This window comes from Peromyscus leucopus, unplaced genomic scaffold (genome assembly GCF_004664715.2).
Source record: "Peromyscus leucopus breed LL Stock unplaced genomic scaffold, UCI_PerLeu_2.1 scaffold_1687, whole genome shotgun sequence".
Lineage (NCBI taxonomy): Eukaryota > Metazoa > Chordata > Mammalia > Rodentia > Cricetidae > Peromyscus > Peromyscus leucopus.
The window spans coordinates 8719-21829 of NW_023504872.1; the positions used below are offsets into that span (position 1 = coordinate 8719).

General features: G+C 34.1%; 1 long non-coding RNA gene across 1 annotated transcript; it reads left to right on the plus strand.

The window, feature by feature from the left end:
* Positions 1-2194: 2194 nt before the first annotated feature.
* On the plus strand, positions 2195-6672 carry LOC119087169. Its single transcript, XR_005090611.1, has 7 exons — positions 2195-2330; positions 3087-3157; positions 3305-3430; positions 4458-4568; positions 5469-5570; positions 5723-5752; positions 6454-6672. It is a non-coding gene; the product is annotated as an uncharacterized LOC119087169 (long non-coding RNA).
* The last annotated feature ends 6439 nt before the right edge of the window (positions 6673-13111 follow it).

Consider the following 13111-nt stretch of genomic DNA (forward strand, 5'->3'; position numbering starts at 1 on the left):
TAACATGTAGGTTCCTGTGTAGGAATGACATTTTGTCTCAAAATGTACAGTAAATAAAATGTATTTGTGGGGAAATACTGGTAATAAAAAATGTGATTGTTTACATTTGAGTCATTTGCTAGTACTGTGGGAACCCTTCTTTGCTGACTGGGAATTTTCAGAGAATCCCCCATGTTCATAGGCTAAATAGTTTATCTCCTACTTTCAACCTAACACTGCCTCCTGGAATACTTCAATTGTAAAAAAGTCCTTAACTTGAGTGTCCTTTCTCATTTCTTTTGCTCATTCTGTAAGTCCATTTATATTTCATTGGATGTGTATTCATATTTCTTTGCTTTGACACGTAAATAATTATCTCCTCACATTTCTGGATATTTGGCAATAGGTAGAATTTTCCTAAATACAATTGCTAGCCAGAAGTTGAATGTTTGGTTTAGGGTGGTGACAGAGGAGATGGCCTAGAAGGAGATTGACATTAAAAGGGGACATGTGAAAAAATTCTGAAAAAATTGTTTAAGTTTTCAGTGGAAAATACATGTCATCTAATTTAACTCCCTATCCTTTTTTATACTGTAGGTCACAATGGGCATGGACTGTTCTGCCCCCACTGCCTCCCCTCTCTACTATGTGCTCATTTGTATTTTATGATCCATCTTCTCTGAAGTCACCTTTCCCTCATGGATGGTTTAAAGCTTCCTGGGTTCTAAATATATGCAAAATAAAACACATAAAAGATGAATGTGAGGCTAGTGTCAATATGATAAGGAGAGTGTGATATTGTTTTTCTGACCCTAAGTCACTTCGTGCTGTATAACTTCACGTTTCGTCCATTTACCTACAACATTCATGATTTGATTCATCACCCAGCTCTATTTTGAAACTATAGTGTGGTTTTCTTAAGTATTCCATTTTCAATGAGCATCTAGGTTGATGTGAGTTTTAGCCCTTTTGAAATGAATATTAAATAACATGAATATAATATATCTAGTATCAACACAAAGTCTTTGGGTATATTCCTATGCTGGTAAGTAAGGATTTTGTTCTAGGTTAAAATCTGCTTTGAGCAACCTCCACAAACACACTCAAAACAATCTTCTCCAGATTACATGCCTAGTAGCTGTGGACATATGTTCCCTTTGGACTCAGCCCTCCTAACATTTTTCACCAGTCTTATCTCTGACCATGGCCTTCTAACTGGGAAAAGATTGAATATTAAAATTTTAATCAACTTTCTCTTATGGTTATGAATATAAAGCTCTCTTTTTTGGATTAATGTCTGTTTAATTTAATAACCCCTTATAATTTTCCTTAATTATTGATATTTAATACATTTTTGTAATGAGATATGAATACTTTTACCTCAAAATTTCCTCCCTCCTTTCCACCCTTATCAGGCCATATTAATCATATTTTTTATGTTTTTAATCCCTAATTTTTTACTTTTTTTGTAAATTACAGAAACTAGTCTGTTGGATGAGTGTCCATGAAAAAAAAAAGATGGTTTCTTTCTTTGGTTTATCTGACTCTATTGGGGATTTTCTTTAATTGACTTTGTTTGAGGAGATGCCATTTGTCAATACTTGAGCTTTCTTCAATTATTTTTGTTTTCCATTCACAACATCCTAACCTGTGATTAGAAGATCAAGAATCATCTAAGAAATCATTTTTGTTTGTTTTTGTTTTTTGAGACACAGTTTTGCTGTGTAGTTTTGGTGCCTGTTCTGGATCTCACTCTGTAGACTGGGCTGCCTTTGAACTCACAGATATCCACCTGGTTCTGCCTCATTAGTGCTGGGATTAAAGGTGTGTGCCACAGTTGCCCAGCTGAGAAATCCTTTTTTGTGTGTTCCAGGACTTAAAAGTTACAAACCATGTCAGTTTAGTCTAAGTTTGGTAAGCAGTATATGTGTGCACACTTTTCTTTGCAACACAAATTTCTTCAAATTTTCCATAATACAATTCATGTATGGAAGCTCAACATGGTTTCATATTTTAGGATTGTAGCATTATTCATGGGAGCTCAACATTGTTTCATGGTGTAGACCTGTAGCATTCAGAAACATGAAATGTCATTGTTTACACACATATCTCAGATAAGATACTTATGAATATCTACTAAATAGTTTAACTGACATTGAAACTGAAAGTACAACATTTATCTGAGTAGTCAGAGTGCATATTCTTTTTCAGCTTTTAGAAAACTATTGAACCCTCTACTTAGCAGCTGATGATTTAAATTTAATAAAGGAGAATGGGCCACTAAGAATTCTCGTACGTCATATTCTGCAGTACAATAATTATGATGAAGTTTGCATCACATTTTATATCAGGTAAGTTAAATTCATTCAGATACAAGAAGCAAAATACTGAATATTAATTAGTAGTGGATGGCCACAATTTCCTTGATGATATGTGAAAATAAGTCAGTGGTGACAGATGACTAATCATCACAGATATATCATATCATAATATCATACCAACATAGGTCATGTTGTCCTGATATGTTGCCCCAGAATGCAGTCAAATGCAATCCCTGCTGGGGGTGTGTATCAACACAGAAATCAAGACATCTGTTTTATCTAGGTATTAGTGTTTGGCAAGTCTACATTGCAAATGAGTTGTTTAACCAGGAATCCTACAACGCAAACTACATATTATATATGTATATATGTGTAAATATATGTGTGTGTATTTATATGTGTATGTATATGTGTGTGTGTGTTTGTGTGTGTGCATATATGTATGTGTGTTTATTTGTGTGTGTATATATATGTGTGTGTGTATATTTTTATGTGTATGTATATGTGTGTGTGTGTATTTGTGTGTGTAGTATAGGATAATATTATAAATTTTGTATTACCCAAACTGCATAAAATACATATAACAAATACTCTCAGTGTCTCAGTTCACAAACTTGTAATTTGGTCACAGGAGGACAATCTGTGGAGCAGACATGAACATTTTAGTAAAATTATCCATTCTTCATAGTGGATAAAAAGTATTGCGAGTTATCTATCTGTTGAAGATAAAGGATGTCTATGCAATGTCGACTGATGAAAATGGAGTTATTATCCTTTCACATTTAGGCAAAACGATGGATGCCAGCTCTACACACTTCTTCTTCATCAAATTGCTACTTCCATCATAAGACCATCATGTGAGTATCTTACGCTGTCAGGTGACTAAATATATATGCAGTGCATTAAATCCATACTCATAGTCCTTAACATTGTAGTAGCTCTAACAAATTATTTTTAAAAGTAAACTGATTCAGAAGAGGTTGATATTTGCATCATTGTTTCAGATACGTCGAGATCATTGCAGAACCAAAGACTGGGTGGAGATGCTTCTAAGAGAGGATTCTTGATGCTCCCTGTTAAATTTTCTTCTCTCCCAGGAAACTGGGTTAAGAGTGAAAAAGAAACCAAAAGTGTGTAAAACATTAAATCTATTCTGCTAATGGTCTTTCTATTTCATTTTGGATCCTCATCCTAAATTGCCACAGACATCACAACCCATGAACCTCGTGGATACGTTTACATATTCTGTCCATCTTAAGTGGATAAGTAGTTTCTAGAAGATGTTTTACAAGAGTTTTAAATAGAAGCACTGAAAAATGCATGACATTTAGTGAAATTATTGTCAGTTGATTATATGGACAATCTTGGTATTTTGAGAGTTTTGTAATATAGCTTAAGATAGTTTTTAAAAGAAGAAAACTAAATAAAATATTTTCCCTGATGATACAGTAAGAAAGTCAGTGTTTGAGGTTCATGCCAGTATGAAATTGTAGCAAGTGCATATGAAAATTATAAAATCTGTAATTGGGTTAAGTCACCTAAATTTTATGAGAGTAGAAAAAATGATCCTACATATTTTATTGGACAGTTATAGAATTTCAGCATTATACTTGGATAAATATTTTTAAAAATTCATATGTAGAAAGTTAAAATTTAAAAATTTTTAAAGTTAAAAGTTACACATGTTGGGTATCACACTTTTTAGGGAAATATAAAAATGGCATAAACTTGTATTTTAGGATTATTTATTTAGTCAAATCATGTACTATCATTTGTGTTTTTCAATTTCTATTTATTATATAAAATCTATATTAAAGTAGAATTTTGTGACACACATATGTAAGGTATAATTATTATTTAATAAATCATAAAATCAATTAATTTTATTACAAAATTTTTAAAGAACTTAAAAATTACAATGGATGCCTTAAATTTTATTTAATTCTCATAGTGTCTTCTTGATTGCCACATAGTAATGACTGTTATTGACAATTAATTCTGAAACTACAATGAATTTTTAAAATTATTTTATTTACTTATTCAGTTCTTTGATATTGTAATTCCTACTTTATGAATACATAAACACATGAAATCAAATCAAAGTAAAGAACAGAATACATTCATGCTATCTAATCCAAATGAAATATTTCCTCTCAGTCTCAGGTCCCATTTCATTTCTCTTATATCCTGCTTCAAATACCACAGTCATCATGTGCATGGATTTTGTTGAAAAGAATGGCAGATACAGAAGATTTTGTGCAGCATTCTGTAAGTGTAGTATCTAATTTTAGGTGGCTATGAACATGTTTAGCCTGCCTTTTTTTATAAGAACATATTTAACACCTGTGTTCAAGAATCAGCATTACTTGACAGGAAGTCATTCTTCAGTTATGTATAGGACCACATTTTGGGGTACATAGAATCCTTATCAAAATTTTCATACTGTATTTCAGTCAGAAATGTCTATGAACTGAGTGACAGGCATCACATATATAAGACATCAATTTTCAAAAACAAAGTTTCATGTGTTACACCATCCTTGGGGGAAATGAAGAAATATCTTCACTACACCAAAGACTCTATTTTCATCAAACTGTTTGGAATATTAACAATACTTATGATAATGAACATAAACTGTCTATCAGATATAAGTCTATTAATTGTGAAGTACCTTGATGTACCCAGAATGCTGACTTAATCTCCTTATATAATTCTACAAAGTAAAATGTCATGATTTGAAGAATCTTTAAAATACAATATCACATTTACTAGATATTAAATTAGTGATTGGCATTGGTGATTTGAAAGAAGACTCTGAAAGGAAATGATTAATGAAAACTCTGGTATGTTGACCATTTTGAAGTGGAAAGCCACACATTTATCAAAATATCATCAGCACAAATCAGAGCAGATAAGTTAAAAAAGTGTGTGTGTGTGTGTGTGTGTGTGTGTGTGTGTGTGTACTGATTAAGAAGAAAAGGGGTGGTGGATCTGAGTGGACATAGCAGTAATGCGCATTAACTCCAAATTCACAGAACACTCAAGTAACTAAATTTAAAAATCAATAATGGTATATAGGTCTAGACAATAAAATTTGAAGAATCTACAAATTCAGAAACAGTCATATTTCTAATGGTCATCTCTTTTTACTTCTTATACTTAATGTAGCAAAAGAAACCAGTCTCAGTAAAGAATTATGGGACATCTATGTGAGAACCACTGCTGATGATGGAATCCCAAGAGAAAATATACGAGATATCCTCAAAAACGGTAAATAATTGTGTTTTGCAACTAGAACATTGATCTGAAATAAGAGAAAATAATGAAAATTCTTGATTTCCATTTCCATTGCTGAAAAACTGAAATAAAAATTATTGAGTAAATGAATTACATTTTAACTTTGTATATCTCATACTTCACAGACACCTGTCCTCAATGAAGCTACTGATTTGGTGAGTTAAAGTAAAATAAAAATGTTTGTCAGAACTCAATATAATAAACAAAACGACCATTTAATGAAAATATTCTGTGTGGAGAAATAGGAACAGGTTTATGATGGGAAAACTTTTGCAATAATACAAAAAAAAATCAATACATATATATAACAAATATATACCTGAAATCATTTAGAAAATATCCCTACATATTTTAAAGTTCATAGAGTTCTACAGTCTCTTTCATTTATTATGTATGAGGTGCAAATAGAAAAATAACATTGACTGATGGGCTGCAATCACTTCATTTCTAGGCAAAGAGAAGAAATATTGTGAGCAATGAAATTAAATATGACTAACATATCAGATTAAGTCTTGAATATGCTACATGGACTGGACGTAATAATTCACAATCTAAAGGGGATTTGAATTCATCAAACTTCCATATTTATATTTCTGTACTAAATTTTATTGTTTACATGAAAGATGCAAACTCAAGCACTTGATAAAATAAGGTTTCTTGTGTCCAAAATCATCAGAATTGTGCAAATATTAAATCTTTAATCTAGTCCTATGATCAAATTTCTGCTCAAGAATTCCATCATTCTGTACTTCATCTCTCAAACATGGATTTCTATATGTTCTATAAAACTTACTGTATTCATTTGCATTTAATATATTTCCATTCTGTTTCTAATTTGAACTTTGTAATTTCACAGGTTTCAAGATTGATCCAACTTGCTACATATCTGTCCATGGCATCTAAATCACAAATATGAAGGTGGACCCATCTTTCTTTCCCAATTGTGCATTCACCTCTCTTGTGTAGTTCAGATTCTTCACACTGTTCTTTCCTCAAGTTTCTTCCCTTGCCCTGTTTAGTCGAATTTTCTTTTTCTATGAATCAATGAATAAATTTCATCTTCTGCATAAACTTTTAAAAATTTTAAAAGTTTATCTTATTTGGATCCTCAGTATGGGACTCATTTCTTTTATGAATATGTGTATAGAGTGTGTATGAATGGCAATGTTTGTACAGTCTTTGTGTGCATCTATATCAAGGTCTTTGTGTGCAGAACAAGCATAAAATCTGATTTGAGTTCTTCCTATCCACCTTCATCTGGGTGCTAGGCATCAAAATCAGATTGTCAAACTTAAGAATCCAAAGCTTTGCTGGGCAGTGTTAGCACATGCCTTTAATCCCAGCACTCAGAAGGCAGAGCCAGGTGGATCTCTGTGAGTTTGATCCAGATCCACAGAGTCAGATCCAGGACAGGCACCAAAACATCACAGAGAAACCCTGTCTTGAAAACAAACAAACAAACAAACAAACAAACATCCAAACCTTTACACACTGGACAATCTTATTGGTCTTATGTCACATTTTAATTGAAACAAATTTTCTGACTACCACAGCCGTGCACAATATTGGCTGCACTTCAATATTTACATGGAAAATTGTGTGTGTGTGTGGGGGGGTTGAGTGTGAAGTTCATATCAAATGAACTTCCAAACTTAAAACTGCTGATTTATAAAGAGTTTAAATCAATATTTAAGTCAATTTGAAGGCTCAGTGCCTAGCATTAATGGAATAAAGCCATCTGATTTGATCCAACAAAACACGATGTGTGTTCCATAAACACATGATGAAAGATCTTGTAACCATGACAATTAAATGGATTGGAGTAAAAATATTCAAAACAGGAGTCATGGGTTGTACCTAGGTCTAATATCTCCAAGGTAATGAGCTTTAGCTCAGGATTACAGAACCTGACATATATATATTCCTGCAGAACTGGCCTCAAATCCAATTAGAAAACTATATTTTTCTATAGTAAAAATTATATGATAAAAATCAAATATTCAAAATTGAGTGCATCTTGTCAGGGGTGACTGTAGTAGCATTCAGGATCAAGTGCTAAGTAAGACCACTGATTTCCTTCCTACTCTTAAGTAATGTTTTACACCTTCTAGTGTGATGTTATCTAGCAATCCATGGTGTCTATCAACTTTGGTCATTTATGTTTAGTTTGGGGTCAATATCTACTTGCCTTCCTTCACACAGAACCCCAATTTATGCATAAAATTTCAAGAGATTTTTATCTACTACACTTACTTATCTGTAATGTACCACTATGTCCATTAACTGAATGACTTTTTGTGGTTTAATGATGGTAGATTTTCTTATTCTTCATACATTAATATTTGTTAATTATCATGGCATTTTTTCCTCTACATTGTTTTCAACTCTAATTTTTTTTTTTTTATGCAATTTTTTTTTGTCTACTGTTCCTATTGTTAACTACTTACCTAGTGGCAGTTTCTGAGAGATCATTTTAACTCAGATAAATAGCAAATAAAATATTGAAACTGTGTCTACATATGAGACTTTATCTATATTAGAGTAGTCACGTCCTAGTCAAGATATTCTTATTTGGTTCCTCATAAATTGCAAAAAAATTTTAATTTACATGACAATGATATTATCAGTCTTAACTGCTATTTTAAATGACATGTCATTTTCTAAGAGGACACAAACTCAAAGGCATTTTACTAAATATATCTTCTCATCTTGACTCAGCCCACAAGACATTGAGTAATAAAGAAATTTCATAAGGACCCTCTGAAAGGCATCTATGTAATCACACTACAGTCTGGGGAACTATTTTTCTTGATCCACAGAATGTTGAGAAAATTAACCAACTTCAAGAGAAATGAACACTGTTTTTATCCAGTTTCTGGCATGACCCTCCTAAAATTCCTCAAAGAACTCTTTTGAAACCTCTTTGAGGACCTCACTACAAATGTTTTGTAGCTTTTGTATTTGGTCATTAGTATTCAATACAATTTAAACAAAAGCATTCATGGTACAGTGTTTTGTAAATGATGGCTGTCAGATGCCACATTGTTCTGGATTCTTAGGAAGCTGATGGATACAACACACATTATAAAAGAGGGTTTATTAGATGGAGCAGTCAACTTGTGTTTGGTCAGTTTGAAGTACTCAGCCTGGAGGATGTTTTGGGCTTTTGAAGACACCGTAAGTGCTACCGAAAACAATACAACAGTGAGCGGCCATTTCAACATCATGTGCCTTCTCCATTTCCATAAGATATGTGGATGCTCCCCTTTCTTGCTCTCATTGCCCCTCTGATGACTGTGGAGGCTCCCTTTTCCTCATTTGACATGACACTATTTGGATGAGGAGTGTTAATTTAGCAGGTTTGTGTGGTCGTCCCTCATTGGTTTGCCATGAACAGGACCTCTGAGATGGACTGTTGCTAGCTCCTCAGACAGACTCTGCAGGATCAGGAACTCTGACATGGACTAATAACTCTGACAGCACCTGTGGCTAGTTCCTCAGGCAGATTCATGTTTGGCTCTTAAGGAGTAAGGCCAATTTCCTCAACCCTGTGGGCCTGTTCTACTACATATTCACCCTGCATTTTATTACCTAAATATATTAAGGGCTCCTGGTCAGCTCAGCTTCTATATTATCCACGACAGCTAACACACAAAATTTTCCAATTAAATCAGACAAGGGCAGAGGTTTTGGCCTTTGACTATGTTTTTAAATTCAGCATGATATAGAAAGGCTGTTGGATCCCTCCTGGATTCTCACGTGTTTTTTGATGGGTGAGTGGTGCTTTTAATCTCACTCCTTTTTAAGTGTCTCCCACCACACATCTGGCAACAACTGGTGCCACTGAAGTGACTCTACATACTTTACTCAGGTCAATTGCTCTTAAATATCTATCTCACGGCCCTCCACAGACCTGTGCATGCCTGGCTTTCTGAAATCCAAAGGCCTGACCCTCCCACCCAGGGTGACTCCCCAGGGATGGATCCTCTTCAAGGACTGGTAGTCACAGACAAGTAAGACCTTGCTTGGCAAGCCAACCTAAGACAGGCACAGTCCAGTTACTGGGAACCCTGAGGCGGGGTCAACAGGACTAGAGGAAAGGACTCTGACTCTCACTGCATGCCCACATAATACAATAAAAGGGTGGATATGTAGTAGGACAGGCCGATAGGGTCGAGCAAACTGGCTCAAACCAGTTGCCAAGGATGCACAAGCCGTACTCCTTATGAGCCAACCTGGAGTCTGCTGAGGGCCTAGCAACAGGCTCTGTCAGAGTTCCTGATTGTGCCCAGCCAATGAGGGATGACCTCACAAGGCCCCCCGATTGTGACACAGCCTGGGTGCTGGGAGGAGAGTATATAAGCCTTCCCTGTTATTGAATAAGCAACTTTGCTGTTTGCCTTCAATGGACTCCTGGTGTCTGTGTCATTGATGCTGTGTCTTCTCACCCATCCCCTAAGGGAGCTGCTAGTTTCCACTAACACCTCCCCCACTCTGATCCCAATTCTTCATCACAATCTGGAATCGTCTTATATTTACAGATTCTCTAGTAAGTCTGAATATTTTTATTTATTTGATTTCTTGCGTTCAATATGTATATTTTGGATATTAGACTTTTATCTGTTCATAATTTTTGTTTTATTTATCTGAGTTCTTTGTTCAATATGTATATTTTGTATATTAGACCTTTATCAAATGACAATTTTTGTTTTATTTGATTTCCTGTGTTCAATAAGTATATTTTATATTTGACCTTTATCACATGAAATTTTATTTCCTTTTTTAAACTTCTTTGGAACAATATGTATATTTTGGACATTAGAGCTTTATCAGTTGAGAATTTTTTTTTTTAATTTCTTCTTTGCAAAAAGAAAATTTTGATATATGACTTTATCACATGTGAATATTTTTGTTTTTCTGATTACTTGCATTCAATATGTATATTTTGGATATTAGTTCTTCATCAGATAAGAATTTTTGTTTTATTTATCTACTTTCTTGTGTTCAATATGTTTATTTTGGATATTAGACCATTATCAGATGAGAATTTTTGTTTTATTTATCTAATATCTTGTGCTGAATATGGATATGTTTGACATTAGACTTTTATCAGATGAGAATTTTTGTTTTATTTAATTTCTTGTATTTAATAATATATTTTGAATATTAGATTTCTATCAGATAAAAAATTGTTTTATTTAATTTCTTGGGTTTAACAAGTACATTTTTTGATATTAGACCTTCATCATTTGACAACTTTTGCTTTTTTGTCTAATTATATTCAATATGATATTTTTGATATTAAACCTTTATCAGATGACAATTTTTGTTTTTTTAATTTCTAGGGTTCAATAATATATTTTGTATATTAGAACTTTATCAGATGAGAAATTTTGTTTTATTCATTTGATTTCTTGGTTTGAATATGTATATTTTAGTTATAAATTCTTTATCAGGTGAGATTAGAGAAATGTAGTTCTGATTGTGTAGAGAAAGGCACCATGGAAATGTATTTCTGATGACGTTGAGAAAGGCACTGTGGGTAATGTAGTTCTGATGATGTAGAGAAAGGCACTGTGGGAAATGTAGTTTTGACAACACAGAAAAAGGCACTGTGGGAAATGTAGTTGTGATGAACAGAGAAAGGTACTGTTGGCAAGGTAGTTTTCATGACACAAAGAAAGGCACTGTGGGAAATGTATTTCTGATGACATTAGAAAGGCATGTGGGAAATGTAATTCTGATGATGTAAAGAAAGGCATGGTGGGAAATGTAGTTCTGATGACACAGAGAAAGGCAATTGTGGGAAATGTAGTTCTGATGAACTTAGAGAAAGGTTCTGTTGGAAATGTAGTTTTGATGACGTAGAGAAAGGCACTGTGGAAATGTAGTTCTGATGACATAGAGAAAGGCACTGTGGAAATGTAATTCTGATGATGTAAAGAAAGGCATGGTGGGAAATATAGTTCTGATGACACAGAGAAAGGCAGTTTGGGAAATGTCATTCTGATGACTTAGAGAAAGGTTCTTTGGAAATGTAGTTTTGATGACATAGAGAAAGCCACCTGGGAAATGTAGTTCTGATGACACAGAGGAAGCAACTGTAGGAAATGTAGTTCTGATTCCGTAGAAAAAGGCCCTCTGGGAAATATAGTTCAATGATGTAAGTAAGGGCACTGTGGAAATGTACTTTTGATGAAATAGAGAATGGCACTGTGGGAAATGTAGTTCTGATGATGTAGAGAAATGCCCCGTGGGAAGTGTTCTTCTGATGACACAGAGAAAGATATTGTGGGAAAATTGATAGTTCTTAGGATATAGAGAAAAGCCCTGTGGAAATATAGTTCTGAAGATGAGGAGAAAGCACTGTGGGAAATGTAGTTCTGAAGAAATAGGGAATGTCCATTGTGGGAAATGTAGTTCAGATGACACAGAAAATTCCCTGTGTGAAATGTAGTTCTGATGATGTAGAGGACGGCACTGTGGGAAAGGTAGTTCTGACCACACAGAGAAAGTCATTGTGGGAAATGTAGTTCTCATGACACCGTGCTGGCTTTACATTTCTTCTAGATTTCTTCTTTTGCTGGGATAAAATATTCAAATCAAAATCAACTCAGCAGGATGGTGTTTATTTAATATTCATAGTAATAGGGTTTATTAGACTTAAACGTCCAGGTCAGAGTCCATTATTGGGGAAAGTTAAGGCTGGAAATGGAAGTGAGGTCTCCTTGCTCTCCCAGGACTCTGTTTCCTCCCTGAGGAATCCGAGTTCTATGGAGGAGGCTCCTGGCTGTCCAGGTCTCTGGTCACTCAGCCTCATCCTTTGCTTGCATTCTTTTTCTGTCTTTTAATGTATTATTAATATATTTATTTAATATAATATTAATGTATTATTAATGTCAACATGTTGGTGGTGGAGCCCAGTCCCACGTGATCTGAGTATCTTGCATTCTCTCGCAGTCCAGGCCCACCACCTGGACGATGGTGCCTGTGCCATGAGCGAGGTCCTTGAACCTTCGTCACAATCAGGTCAGTTCTTGGGTTGTGTCACTAAATCACAGTCAGGGCCATCCTTCATAAACATGACAATACACTGAGCTGATAAGAAAAATTAATGGATTTAGAGTTTTTTGAACTGAAATTAAATTTTTTAAAGTTATTTTGAAGTTAAATGTTATGACATTGAATAATAATTCTGTAGATAGCTTGTCTTTAAAGTGATCACGTGCATATCCCATCATTTTCATAAGGATTTATTAATTTCAGTTTATGAATGAATGCACGCGTTATATGAACCACTGTCACTGTTTTGCTTCATGCACTGTTGCATAGATTCCATGAGGATCCCTAACGTGAATACTTAACAACAGGCTTCTAAAATTGAAAGAATCATTTTAAATTTTTAAAAGTTTCTTTATAAGGTTCAAATAAAGAAAATATGTGCAAATTTCCTTTAGCATGCGTGTTCCTGATATGATCTTTCATAAATATAAGGATACGGATGTCAGAGAATG